Here is a 15021-nt window from a genome sequence, read left to right as displayed (position 1 = left end):
AAGAAAATAAAACTATATGCTTTAAAAATATGGTAACATTCTTGTGCATAGAAAAGCTATCTGAGATCAGTTAGAGGTTTCTAGCATTTACTCGTCATCACATTTTATTAACTTTGAAGTCAAGAGGAGTTGAGGGCATTGAGAGACTTAGCCCAATTTCTGTATGGTGAACAAAATTGACATTTGGTATAGAAGGATTTTCTGCAATCTAGACTGGGTTTAATACTAGAGAGTACTGCCAGTGTCACTGTCTATCACCTATCTGCAGGTGAGATATATGTGTGTGTTGCATATATAACAATATAACGGATTTGGTTAAAACACAGATGTCCCCACATGCCAAGTATGGTTGCAACTCAGTTAAAACATGCAAGGGTCCTCTCACTTCATTATTTCTGTATCATAGACAGGATCCTTAGGAAAGGCACTAGAAATTGATCGGCACTTGTTTGCAAATTGATTCCTAATAACAGAACGTTTGCTGTATCAGAGAGTGCAGTGGAATTAGTGGGATGGATTCAGTAGAATGCCTGAGTCATTACACAAGTTTTACTTTTTAAAAAACCGTTGATTTGCAATGTTTTATTGTTACCCACAAAATGTATTTCTATCAGACTTAGTAATGACAGCAATAAACTGTTCCCATGTTAAAGCATTTGACATGTCAGCCATGGAGAACCTTTTAATGTATTCTTGTGTTAGCACGTGCACACTTCTGTTTTCAATTTGTTAATAATTCCTGAGTAGTAAAAGCTGTACATTGACCTTAATGCTAACAAGTAGATGTGTCTGGCTAATGGATCAGAAAGGAAGATCTGATCCTCTATCCTTAGCTCCTGCAATTGTAGACGAAGAGCCATAATATCAAGAGTTTTAGCACCCTGCAGATCACGGAGGGTCTGACTTTCAGACGTGCTCAGCACACGTCTTGCCCCAGCTGAAGTTGGTGAGAGCTACCGGTGCTCCCTAAGGTCCAGATCCTCAAAGGTAGTTTGGCACCTAACTCACATTAAAGACATCTGGAGGTAGGTATCTGTCTACCTTTGAGGACCCGAACCCAAATAATTTTAAAACTCCCAGAAGGCAAAACTGAATTAAGACTTGACTGAATAAAGGCTTCCTCCAAACATCAGTCCAGTCATTGAGTTTTCAGTCAGGTGTTTCAGGCTAATAAAAAAAATTGTGAAGAAAAAGATAAGTAGGAAAATATTGTACAAACTTTGTGCCATTCTTTTCCTTCTTTTGCTTTGCTAGATCAGTTCTAGGTTATACTGTTGAGCTTCCTGTTTAATATTATAGAGGGCATGTACATTTGAGTTTGCCTGGCACTGTCTCTATCTGGGCACTATAGCCTCAGACCTGCTTTATGCGGTCCTAAATATAAACTGGAAAATATGATACAAAAAGTTTTTTTGTTTTTTAAATGCCCCCTGCCCCCAAACCCAGAAAAATGTAGCCACAAACAGAGCACCACAGAACTTTACAGAAGACCTGGCAAACTAAGCTGGAGTCTTTAGAGGGTAAAGCTTTGGTTTAGCTTTTGCTTCCATACTGATTAATACCTGACTAAATTTATATGCATAACATGTGAGGCGCTGCTATGTAAAATGCATGCCTTGAACTTCAAACCTACTTGAACTGAAATGCTTGATGCCTCTGCAAACCTCAGCCCATGTTCAGGATAGTTGGGTCAGCATGTTGAGTGTATCTCCTCCCTTATCCTCCCCCAAACAGCCAGGCCTCGCTCCCCAAACAATCTTGAGGAACACCACAAGGTAGAAGAGGCAGTCTGTGTTTTGGAGAGGGGTGATTGGTGGACTTGGGAGGAACTGGGTCTGGGGATACCTTCAAGCAACCTGCAGAGATCAGGTCACTTACAACCTTTGCAATTCAAATTTCAGAGTGTAGTTAGCAGACTCCTTTACAAAGCGAATGCTGCAAGGTTTGGACAGTCTTAATATGAATGGAGAGACAGACTAACAAATGAGGGCTTGTATAGAGAAGGGACAATACTGATAGATATTGATAGATATTGCTGAGTTATTACAGCTAAAAAAAATCCTTGTTTTCTTACATCATCATCATCAAAATGAATAATAATAGTATAGTGAAAATTGGCCCAAGCAGCAGAGTTCAAATCTGGATCCAAACTTCATCAAAGTGTGCCAGTCCTGAGGCATGGTCCAGGCCCACCTCTAAAAATACAATAAAATAGTTCTGCTTCATGTCTTCAAAGGCCTGGGCAAGTATCGGCTAAGGTTTTCATAAGCGATGCCAGGCGTACAATCCCATTTCTTGAACACTGCAAAATCAGATAACTCAGATCTCTAGCTAGTACGTAACCTTCAAATACATTGGGAGGGGGGCTTAAATCCAATCATTTTACAGGCCAAATTTGAACGCTGCCTCGCCACGTGCCATCAAGCTATGTGTACCTGCATATTACTCTGTCTGTAAACCTAGCTGTTACGGGTGTGTGTACACCTCTTTCCTCTCAATTTACTGCTTCTTTTTATACTCTGTCCCAGGTAACTATGTGTATGTATGTATGACAGGTTTCAGAGTAGCAGCCATGTTAGTCTGTATCGCAAAAAGAAAAGGAATACTTGTGGCACCTTAGAGACTAACAAATTTATTGAGCATAAGCTTTCGTGAAGTGAGCTGTAGCTCACGAAAGCTTATGCTCAAATAAATTTGTTAGTCTCTAAGGTGCCACAAGTACTCCTTTTCTTTAAGTGTATGTACGTATTCAAGCTATTTATAGAGTGCCTGTCACCAGGCATCTATGAATTGTACAATAGAAAACTTCATCACTCAAAAAACCCAAGTCCTCAGAAGGATGGAAAGGAAAAGGAGGGAGGCAGGCTTATGAAAATACATAGGATGTGCAGCACCTGTGGCACTTGCAGTATGAACTCTACTGAATATAGATCTGAGATAGTTCTCCCTGTGTTGGACTCGGGGCCTGATTTTCTACTGCCTTACACCTGTACAAAGTGGGAAATTTTACACCCATTTTGCACAGGTGTAAGGGAGAACACAAGATGCAGGACAGCAAAAGATCAGGCTTGAGACTTTTTAGGCCCCATCAATAAAACTTTGATGTGTGGTACAACCTCATTCACACGGATACCCGTGGTAACAAGTGTTTAATGGGCTTGTCTGCAGTTAGATGAGACGATCACTGACCCCTCCTTCAGAGAGACAGGGCTCAGTGATGCATTTGTGACACACCACAGCACTGACCAGTAGAGTTTCTCCCACATGTAAAGTTATATACTTACTTCACCTTCCTTATCCAGGTCAAAGGCAGGTCTTCAATAGTTCAATTAAGCATCCAAAATCACGTTTTCCTTCTAAGATGAATCACCAGCTCCTCTGTGCATCTGCTGTACTCGGTTGTGAGACAGGTATTTTTAGATTAGTGTATGTTTATAGGCCACTTATTGATTGGGTTCAGGGAGAGGGGGAGAAAAAGAGAATGTGTTCATCATGGGTTTTGAAATGAATAATTGAATATATATAAAACATAATGAGCCAGATCCTCTGCTGGTGTAAATTGGCATTGTTCTGAGGTAAGTGAAGATACAGATCCTTAGCTGATATAAATCGGGGTACTAGGGTTCTCCCTGAAATGTTACAAGGGTCAAAATAGTAAGATTTCTATACAGCCATTGAATGTTTTTAATCATTTAACATGGCAAATAATTGATTTACTGTATTTGGTTTTTAGATATGATTGGAAAACATCCCTGTAAGGTGGGTATATGCTTTTTTCAGTACATTCAGGTCTTCATGCTCTTTTCAGTACAATTGGGACTTCTAGGACATTCAGATTCGTTATTTGTTTATATATTGCAAAAATCTTTCAGTTTTATATATGCATCTCTCAGTGCAGCTGGGTGGAGACCAGTCCCATGGGTTGCTTATAAACCAAATATGTGAATCTCTGTATTTCCTTTGAGCATAAGCTTTCATGAGCTACAGCTCACTTCATCGGATGCATCCGATGAAATGAGCTGTAGCTCACGAAAGCTTATGCTCAAATAAATTTGTTAGTCTCTAAGGTGCCACAAGTACTCTTTTTCTTTTTGTGAATACAGACTAACACGGCTGCTACTTTGAAACCTGTATTTCCTTTTTTCAGAGTAGTAGCCAATAAATTTGTTAGTTTCTAAGGTGCCACAAGTACTCCTTTTCTTTTTTTTGTATTTCCTTTGACATTGTCTCACCTTCTTAGCAAAATGTTTAGGAAGTGAGCAGCACATCTGGTGATGAGTTAACAAGCCATCTCAATTAACAGGGTGGCAATTTTAGTGTGGCTTATAATTGTTTACAACTATTGTACTGTGCACTAATGGCCTAATTTTTTTCCGAAGATGCAGAGCATCTCTAGCCTCTATTAACTGCAATAAGATTTGTGATGGTCAGGGACTCTGAATATCAAGGCACAAGTGTTTTGGCTCCTGGGGCTGGGAAAATTGAGTGCTGCATAAATTAAATCGATTAATGCTTCATTGGAATAAAAATATCTCCAGAGAGCACTGATCAGTATCGTGACCCCTATCTTCTCTGTGAAGAACAGCCATGTACAGAAATAGTATCTGTCAATAATTTTGTACAAGACGAAAATACATCCATATAATCTTCCTGATTCATTTCTCTTACATTCCTCTTCACTACAAGACAGTTTTTCCTCCATTTTGGGGCCAAATCCTGCTTGCTTCTCTCATTCAAATAGGCCCATTTACATCAGTGGGCCAAATTTATTGATACTAGGGATAAATATGGCCTGGTGGAACTAATCACATGATCCGTTTTCCTCCTCCCTCCAGAAGGTAACAAAAGGTCATGACAGGTTTCAGAGTAGCAGCCGTGTTAGTCTGTATTCGCAAAAAGAAAAGGAGTACTTGTGGCACCTTAGAGACTAACAAATTTATTAGAGCATAAGCTTTCGTGAGCTACAGCTCACTTCATCGGATGCATTTGCCACCAAATGCATCCGATGAAGTGAGCTGTAGCTCACGAAAGCTTATGCTCTAAAAGGTCATGAGAAAATATTGAAGGCTTACTCAATATGAACACTATTTGCCTTATTCCTCTTTAGCAGATCTCTTGCTCAAAGAGGTTTGAACTGGATTTAACCCCTTTTGCACTGAAGTTAGGTCCTCATAGATCACCACTGCAGAACAATGCTAAGGATGCAATGCAGGATGCTGAGAATCATGGCAGTGGAAGGGAACGGTTACTGCCTGCTGCACCAGAGTTCTGGTTTTACTTCCTGAGTTCCAGACATTCAGTTCAAGGCTCACTGAATTGAGATCCAGCTCTGCGGGCACAAAAGAGATTCATGCTAAAGAGGCTTATGTACTTGTTGAAAGCTAGCTCTTTAACAGTCCTCTATGCCTGTAGTCATCTTAACAGATTCAGCTGGTTTAATTCCTAAAGGGAAAGGGGTGGGTTGTTTTAAGTACTGATAATTAAAAATAAAAAAATTACGTGGTTTAATGCCCTGCTTCTCATTCATAGGAGCCTTCTATATTCCTTGATTGCTGCATTTTGATATTTCAAAGCCATTCCAGTTGCTATGTCCATCTTCATTCTTGGTCATTATGACTGTATCTCCTCCCCCGCTCCTCTTTCATTCTGTGTGATTCTGCAAGACCTTGTGGTTCTAAATTCTCCCTCGGTCACATGTGCAGCTTCTTTTGTTGTTTAAATCTTTGCTTACTGAATAGTAATCAAAACAAGCAACTTCCATTCTGAGGTTTTTTTCATTTTTATCCCTCTTTACTGTCTCTTAGAAATATCCCAGCTCCAGACTCAAGCAGCACTTTATGTCCTATAAGAACTATATTAGAATCTGATCTTGCAAAGGGTTATGCATGCACTTAACTTTATGTACAGTGAGACTACTCACAGTGCATAAAATTAAGCACGTGTGAATTCTTTGCAGGAATGGGGCCCTCACTGTTATCCTCTGAAGCTGAATGATGAACATAATTCCCCCCCAAAAAAGGAGGACTTGTGGCACCTTAGAGACTAACAAATTTATTTAAGCATAAGCTTTCGTGAGCTACAGCTCTTTTAGCCCAAGTGATCTAACTCTCCCTCTTTTTACTTTTTTCCAGCTGCTAGAAAGATTATTGCTGTGATGTGTGTTACATATGCCATGGGGGCAGACTGCCTTCTCAAAGAAGCCTCTAGGATAGTGGATTGTGTACTGATGAGCCATTAACGACCATCTGGCTGGTGATGGCTACTCCTTTGTTAGGTTTCAGAGTAGCAACCGTGTTAGTCTGTATTCGCAAAAAGAAAAGGAGTACTTGTGGCACCTTAGAGACTAACAAATTTATTAGAGCATAAGCTTTCGTGAGCTACAGCTCACTTCATCGGGTGCATTCGATGAAGTGAGCTGTAGCTCACGAAAGCTTATGCTCTAATAAATTTGTTAGTTTCTAAGGTGCCACAAGTATTCCTTTTCTTTTTACTCCTTTGTTGTAACTGAAAGGCTGGCCTTGGGCATTCCCAACCTCACAATATATTTCAGTAAAACTCCTATAGCAACCCTTCATAACTTCACATGCAATGATAGTACCTACAATTCAACAGGATATTATTGATCAATAGATCACGACTTATAAAATGATACCTCACAAGGTGTACGTTGTACAAAACCTATCCAAATCATATCACAGTGGTGAACGTGGGGGTTCCAGGGTGCTACTTTGAGGTACAGAGTGTCCCAGAAGGACAAGCCATTAATTGGTCCAGATACAATTTACTAGTTGCCTAAGTACGATACCTAAAGTAACGGTTAATCAGATAACAATATATATGTGTAGGTGCGCTCTAGCTGAGCATGCGTGCAAAAAGGAACTTTTTTTTCTTTCCATACCACATTTTAATCACCCTCTTCCCACAGTGGAAATTAATTCTGCTTCTCCTTATTCACCAGCAGTGGGTGAAATGTAATAGATTTGCATACACTAAATAACTACATTAGGCTGACCAGATAGCAAGTGTCAAAAATCAGGATAGGAGGTGGAGGGAAATAGGTGCCAATGTGAGAAAAAGACCCAAAAATCGGGACTGTCCCTATGAAATTGGAACATCTGGTCATCCTAGACTACATAGAGAATTGTATGCCAGTTGATAACTGGCAATGAGCAGGAAACTAAATAATGCATCCATCCCTTAGTGGCTACATTGCTTGTTGGTGTCTTAGCAAATAGAAGAGCAATGCTGGGATTTTCAAAGGAGCCTTGAGGAATTAGGTGCCTAAATTCCATTGAAATTTATGTTCACATGCAAGTGTAAAAGGATTTAGGGCCCAGATCCACAAAGAGACACTCAACTTTTAGGCTCCTAGAAAATCCCTGGAACAACAATTCGATCCACAAAGATTGAGTTAAGTTTCTAGGAGACGCATTCGGAAAGATAGCCCTAAGAATGGGATCCGCAAAAGCCAGCATGCTAGGTAGGGAGCCACCTAACCTAGCCAATGAGAGATGCTAACAAAAAAGGTTTCAGAGTAGCAGCCGTGTTAGTCTGTATTCGCAAAAAGAAAAGGAGTACTTGTGGCACCTTAGAGACTAACAAATTTATTTGAGCATAAGCTTTCGTGAGCTACAGCTCACTTCATCAAAAGCTTTCGTGAGCTACAGCTCATATTCATCAAATGCATCCGATGAAGTGAGCTGTAGCTCATGAAAGCTTATGCTCAAATAAATTTGTTAGTCTCTAAGGTGCCACAAGTCCTCGTTTTCTTTTAACAAAAAAGGTGTGTCCTAAGTCTTGCACCTCAGAGTTAGGTGCCTACCTCCAGGCTGCAGGAAGGTGCTTGTGATCCACAGTCGGGAGCCCCTCTCCCAGGTTCAGAGGAAGGATTTGAACAGGGTCCTCCATGAGAGTGCTCTGACCAGTGGGCTATGGGATAGTCTCATGTGAGAGATCCCCCAGTCTCTCCTGTTGCAGTTGTTCAACTCTGGATAAATACTTTGAGTCATTGGGCCAGAGAAAGAAAGTGCAAGTGTAAGAATTACTTTATAGCCTGGTGATTAGGGCACCTATCCTAATGGGAAAAGACAGACTAACAATGCTGCTACTCTGAAATCTTAATAGCTCATCTTAATTAATTAGCCTCTTACAGTTTGTATGGCAACTTCCACCTTCTGTGTGTGTGTGTGTGTGTGTGTGTGTATATATCTTCTTACTATATGTTCCATTCTATGCATCCGATGAAGTGAGCTGTAGCCCTTGAAAGCTTATGCTCAAATAAATTTGTTAGTCTCTAAGGTGCCACAAGTACTCCTGTTCTTTTTGCGGATACAGACTAACACGGCTGCTACTCTGAAACCTGCTCCAATGTCAGTTAAGACATGCTACTTTTCTTACCCTTCACAGTACTTGCTGGTTTTGTTACCTACTGTCTTGTTGCAGGTAATCCTTTTCAGTATCTTCAGTTTCCTAGGAGTTTTGCTACTGCATATTACAATCGACATCTAACTGTTGCCATAGATTTCCTCCTCCATATTAATGGCATTACAAATAGTTCTGTGCCTACTGGAAAGTATCCTAGTGTCATTTCCTTAACTGCTAGGATTTTACATAAATCGAAACAGAGGATGAGGTTGCATCAGTTTTCAATTAGCTGCAAATAAAAATGTGGCATTTTGAAAGCTCTGATGCCCGCCTCCCCCCCCCCATTTATTTCATATTAATTTTAATTAGAGGGGAGCCAAGGAAAACATCCTCGTATTCTGATTATTCTAGGTTTCAGATATTGCATTTGAGGCCAAATCAGAGGTAGGGTTCACGTCCAACTTTGATATCTCTGAAATCTCACAAGTTATTGGCCGAAAGTGATGGGCATGCCAGGCAATCAGCTATTCTCAGAGTTTTTGCCCGTTAGGGCTAAAAACTTATGACTGACTGGCCTGGTGAGACTTGAGCTGCATCCAGACGAGAATTGCAAAACTCTTCTAGTTGGGATCTGAACCAAACTAACTCCACAGTCGCAGCTTCTCAACTGATTGACATTTAGTTCCACCCACCTGAAATTTGTTAGAGAGATTCACAGTCAAAATTCTATTTTGGACTATCTCTAATTTTTAATTACAGCAATTATTATGAATTCATAGGCTGTTATCTCCTAAGGTCCAGGTTCCTTCATCTGAGTTATTGTAAGTCAACAGTAGCTAAACAGCATTTAATGACACTAGTTGTTACTAGAATTGCTTTCCCATTGAGTGCTTTCATCAAGTGTGTATAATTATATTGTGCTGGCTACAGACAAAATTTACAAATGTTTACTATCAGTATTGTTTCACCGTAACTCTTTCTGGTGTTATGAGTCTGAGAAATTAATATCAATTCTAAGCAATGATAATAAGTCTTCAAATATATAGTGAATACTTTTTAACATAATTTTTATACAGTAGTGCAGCAGTGGAAATACACTCTGTCTTTATAGAAATGCTTTCAGAATTATCCATTTTAAGATTTGGAAAAATGACCCAGTGGTATCTGACACAATTATTTCCCCAGTGTGGTCTCTATTAATTGCTGTTCCTGAGAGCAGTGAGGCTTTAATACCAAATGACTAGCTTTCTGGGTCCCTTGGGAAATATTAGTAAGTCAAATATTGCAAGAGATTTATCTTAGTCAGACTCTAAAAGCAACTTTCTGCTTTCTCATCATCATCATCACTTTTGTTTTCTCATCATATGACACCAAAGTAATGACTTTGTCCACAGTATCATACACACTAGAATACCTACTGTTATTTATACTGAGTAATTTTCAAGCCTCTGTTTAAAGCGTCATTTAAATAACAATTCAACTACAACAAAGTTGATAACACACATTTCCATGGTTATGTCCCGTATATGGGGGGCAGGTGTGTGCGTGACTAGATAAATAACACTCCGCCCACCTGCCTAAAGATTCAGGATCTGCTGCAAAGCCTAGCGAAGTCTTTTAATTGATTTCATTGGGCTTTGAATCAGATCATGAGGGGTTAACGCAGTGCCATATCACAAGGGAGAAGTGGTTTTGAGAGGGGTCTCATGACTCCTGCATCTAGAGAGAACTGGAAGTATGAAGGAGTTGATCCAGTTGGTCTCTCAGAGAGGGTGGAGCTTGCACTGTGCTTTTGAATCCTGGCAGCTGGTTTGGAATGACTTTCCCATCTTGGAGGAGGTTGCCTGTCATTGCAGTGCGGCACTGTTAGCTGCTGCTCCTGTAAGAGAAGAAAAGGAATAGACAGTCCTGAATCAAAGGGTTTGTTCGCACGAGAATCTTAGAATCCACACATGGACCAAGTAAGTAACTAAACTTTGATTCAGTGCTTGGGCAGAGGAAGCCCCCCCTTATCAAATACTCAAACTAGGGAAAGTCTGCACTTGAATGCCTTAGATGCTGCTTTGCAAAAAAAAAAAAAAAAACCACCCTAGAAACCTCATTGGAGGCAAGAAATCTAGTAAACTATTAGTGTAAGATAGTAAAGAAAAAGCCTTTTCTCTTTTTTGTAATACATAAACTTTTTTGACCAGAAAAAACTGTGTTAATCCCGAGGAGATGATATGGAATTCTTGTGCTAAACACAGGATTGTGCTTGTTGTTCACATTTAGTATAGGGAAACCCCAAATACCGGGGCCAGGGTGTTAAAAATAATATCCAGATAACTAGACATCTTCCTGTTGACTGTCAAATGTTAAACAGTATAATGGAAATCATTTGAATTTCAATTATATACAAAAAGAAAAGGAGTACTTTGCGGATACAGACTAACACAGCTGCTACTCTGAAACCAATGCATCCGATGAAGTGAGCTGTAGCTCACGAAAGCTTATGCTCATATAAATTTGTTAGTCTCTAAGGTGCCACAAGTACTCCTTTTCTTTCAATGATATACAATATATTTGATTTTAAATATTTGTCCTGGAGGAAAAAGATCTTCCAGCATTGCAATAGGTATTAATTAGACTAATTGCACTAATTTAAGTGTAAAGAAATATACATGCAGGAAGACTTTCCTCCCATGGGCAGGGCAGGGAGGGCGAGCTGAAATTATCACCACAAATTCTGCTCATTGGTACGCTGGTGCGATTTTGCTGAGGTCAGTAGAGTTGCAACAATGTAACCACAAGCCCAAATAATATTTTGTGCGCTTATGAGGTTGGGGCAATCAATATTTAGCAAAGGGGTGTTAAGATGCAGCTTTAAAGGCTCAAAAAGCTTACACTGTAGAATAATTTTTCATTGAATGACGTACCTCTGCATCTCACCCCTTTAGACTGAGATGTTTTGCATCCAATAAGCTTTGCTTCCTCATCTCTGTCAATTCAACTATGAATGAAAAAACAGTACTGTTATCAAGAATACCCTTTATGGAGAAATGGGAATGTTGCTTCTGCAGCAAATACTGTACAGCAAGGAAAGTTTGCCGCCTTATGGTTGAGGAGACAGTAGTGCTACAGAATCTGGGCAAGTATTGGCAATTTTTAAAGAGTGTAGCCTAAGAGTCATTCTATCCAAATTATTTGTTTAATCGCAGTTAACACACGCGATTAATTCAAAAAAATTAATTGCAATTAAAAAAATTAATGACAGGTTTTAGTGATAGTATTTTTCAGTTCCCCTCATACAGGTACTGTAGTGCAATCTCTTTATTGTGAAAGTACAACTTACAAATATAGAGTTTGTTTGTTTGTTTGTTACATAACTGCACTCAAAAACAAAACAATGTAAAACTTTAGAGCCTATAAGTCAACTCAGTCCTACTTCTTCACTAAGACAAACAAGTTTGTTTACATTTACAGGAGATAATGCTGCCCGCTTCTTATTTACAATGTCACCTGAAAGTGAGAACAGGCATTGCAAGGTATTTACATGCCAGATATGCTAAACATTCATATGTCCCTTCATGCTTTGGCCACCTTTCCAGAGGACATGTTTCCATGCTGATGAGGCTCGTTAAAAAATGATGTGTTAATTAAATTTGTGACGGAACTTTTTGGGGGAGAATTGTGCGTCTCCTGCTGTTTTACCTGCATTCTGCCATATACTTTATGTTATGGCAGTCTCAGATAATGACCCAGCACATGTTTGATTTAAGAACAATTTCACTGCAGATTTGACAAAACGCAAAGAAGGTACCAATGTGAGATTTCTAAAGATAGCTACAGCACTAGTCAAGGTTAAAGACTCTGAAGTGCCTTCTAAAATCTGTAATGGCATGGAGCATACTTTCAGGAGTCTTAAAAGAGCAATACTCCAATGCAGAAACTACAGAACCCGAACCACCAAAAAAGAAAATCAACCTTCTGCTTTTAGAGTAGCAGCCGTGTTACTCTGTATTTGCAAAAAGAAAAGGAGGACTTGTGGCAACTTAGAGACTAACAAATTTATTAGAGCATAAGCTTTCGTGAGCTACAGCTCACTTCATCGGATGCATGCAGTGGAAAATACAGTGGGGACATTTATATACACAGAGAACATGAAACAATGGGTGTTACCATACACACTGTAACAAGAGTTATCAGGTAAGGTGAGCTATTACCAGCAGGAGAGCAGGGGGGAAAAATCTTTTGTAGTGATAATCAAGGTGGGCGATTTCCATCAGTTGACAAGAACGTGTGAGGAACAGTGTGTGGGGGGGGGGGGGGGCAGGGGGGATGAAATGAACATGGGGAAATAGTTTTACTTTATGTAATGGCACATCCACTCCCAGTCTTTATTCAAGCCTAAGTTAATTGTATCCAGTTTGCAAATTAATTCCAATTCAGCAGTCTCTCATTGGAATCTGGTTTTGAAGTTTTTTTGTTGAAGAATTGCCACTTTTAGGTCTGTAATCGAGTGACCAAAGAGATTGAAGTGTTCTCCAACTGGTTTTTGAATGTTATAATTCTTGATGTCTGATTTGTGTCCATTTATTCTTTTACGTAGAGACTGGTCCAGTTTGGCCAATGTATATGGCAGAGGGGCATTGCTGGCACATGATGGCATATATCACATTGGTAGATGTGCAGGTGAACAAGCCTCTGATAGTGTGGCTGATGTGATTAGGCCCTATGACGGTGTCCCAGAATAGATATGTGGACACAGTTGGCAACGGGCTTTGTTGCAAGGATAGGTTCCTGGGTTAGTGTTTTTGTTGTGTGGTTGCTGGTGAGTATTTGCTTCAGGTTGGGGGGCTATCTGTAAGCAAGGACTGGCCTGTCTCCCAAGATCTGTGAGAGTGATGGGTCGTCCTTCAGGATAGGTTGTAGATCCTTAATGATGCGTTGGAGAGGTTTTAGTTGGGGGCTGAAGGTGATGGCTAGTGGCGTTCTGTTCTTTTTTTTGTTGGGCCTGTCCTGTAGTAGGTGACTTCTGGGTACTCTTCTGGCTCTGTCAATCTGTTTTTTCACTTCAGCAGGTGGGTATTGTAGTTGTAAGAATGCTTGATAGAGATCTCGTAGGTGTTTGTCTCTGCCTTAGGGATTGGAGCAAATGCGGTTGTATTGTAGAGCTTAGCTGTAGACAATGGATTGTGTGATGTGGTCTGGATGAAAGCTGGAGGCATGAAGGTAGGCATAGCAGTCAGTAGGTTTCCGGTATAGGGTGGTGTTCATGTCATCATCGCTTATTAGCACCGTAGTGTCCAGGAAGTGGATCTCTTCTGTGGACTGGTCCAGGCTGAGGTTTATGGTGGGATGGAAATTGTTGAAATCATGGTGGAATTCCTCAAGGGCTTCTTTTCCATGGGTCCAGATGATGAAGATGTCATCAATGTAGCGTAAGTAGAGTAGGGGCCGTCAAGGTTCCTTCCCCACTCTGAACCCTAGGGTACGGATGTGGGGACCTGCATGAAAAACCTCCTAAGCTTACTTTTACCAGCTTAGGTTAAAACTTTCCCAAGGTACAAATTATTTTACCTTTTTGCCCTTGGACTTTTGCTGCCACCACCAAACATCTAACACCGGTTACTGGGAAAGAGTTCATTTGGAAACGTCTTTCCCCCCCCCCAATCCTCCCAAATCTTACCCCCACCTTTTCTGGGGAAGGGTTGATAAAAGTCCTCACCAATTTGCATAAGTGACCACAGACCCAAACCCTTGGATCTTAAGAACAATGAAAAAGCATTCAGTTTCTTAAAAGAAGAATTTAATAGAAGAAAAAGTAAAAAGAATCACCTCTGTAAAATCAGGATGGTAAATACCTTACAGGGTAATTAGATTCAAAACATAGAGAATCCCTCTAGGCAAAACCTTAAGTTACAAAAAGACACAAAAACAGGAATATCCATTCCATTCAGCACGGCTTATTTTCTCAGCCATTTAAAGAAACAGAATCTAATGCATATCTAGCTAGATTACTTACTAAGTTCTAAGACTCCATTTCTGTTTTGTCCCCGGCAAAAGTGTCACACAGACAGAGAGAGAAAGGCTTTGTTTCTCCCTCTCCCCAGCTTTTGAAAGTATCTTGTCTCCTCATTGGTCATTTTGGTCAGGTGCCAGCGAGGTTATCCTAGCTTCTTAACCCTTTACAGGTGAAAGGGTTTTTCCTCTGGCCAGGAGTGATTTTAAAGGTGTTTACCCTTCCCTTTATATTTATGAAAGGGGCATTAGGGGACAAAAGCTGAGGAAGCATGGTTCTAAGTCAGCCATAAAAATGTTGGCATTCTTTGGGGCCATGCAGGTACCCATCGCAGTGTCGCTGATTTGAAGGTATACGTTGTCCCTAAATGTGAAATAGTTATGGGTGAGGACGAAGTCACAAAGTTCAGCCACCAGGTTTGCCGTGACATTATTGGGGATACTGTTCCTGACGGCTTGTAGCCCATCTTTGTGTGGAATGGTTGGTGTAGAGGGCTTCTACATCCATAGTGGCTAGGATGGTGTTTTCAGGAAGATCATAGATGGATTGTAATATCCTCAGGAAGTCAGTGGTGTCTCGAAGAAAGCTGGGAGTGCTGGTGGCGTAGGGCCTGAGGAGGGAGTCTACATAGCCAGACAATCCTGCTGTCAGGGTAC

The 15021-nt window shown here is 40.3% G+C and overlaps 1 protein-coding gene across 9 annotated transcripts in view; it reads left to right on the top strand.

Annotated features, from left to right (window-relative positions):
- Window positions 1-15021, top strand: part of ACSL6 (acyl-CoA synthetase long chain family member 6) — a 125320-nt gene that overhangs the window by 39371 nt on the left and 70928 nt on the right. Inside the window, exon 1 of one of the 9 annotated variants that reach the window (XM_043520590.1) lies at window positions 3387-3410. The exons of 7 other annotated variants lie outside the window; for them this stretch is intronic. The gene's annotated coding sequence lies outside the window, so the exon portion shown is untranslated. Of the gene's footprint in view, window positions 1-3386; window positions 3411-9967; window positions 10326-15021 lie in introns of those variants that run through there. One more of the 9 variants, XM_043520593.1, reaches the window with a different exon arrangement.

The sequence above is a fragment of the Dermochelys coriacea genome, chromosome 8 (genome assembly GCF_009764565.3).
Source record: "Dermochelys coriacea isolate rDerCor1 chromosome 8, rDerCor1.pri.v4, whole genome shotgun sequence".
Lineage (NCBI taxonomy): Eukaryota > Metazoa > Chordata > Testudines > Dermochelyidae > Dermochelys > Dermochelys coriacea.
Note: the sequence above shows the minus strand (reverse complement) of the source record. Positions and strands in the feature narration are given on the sequence as shown.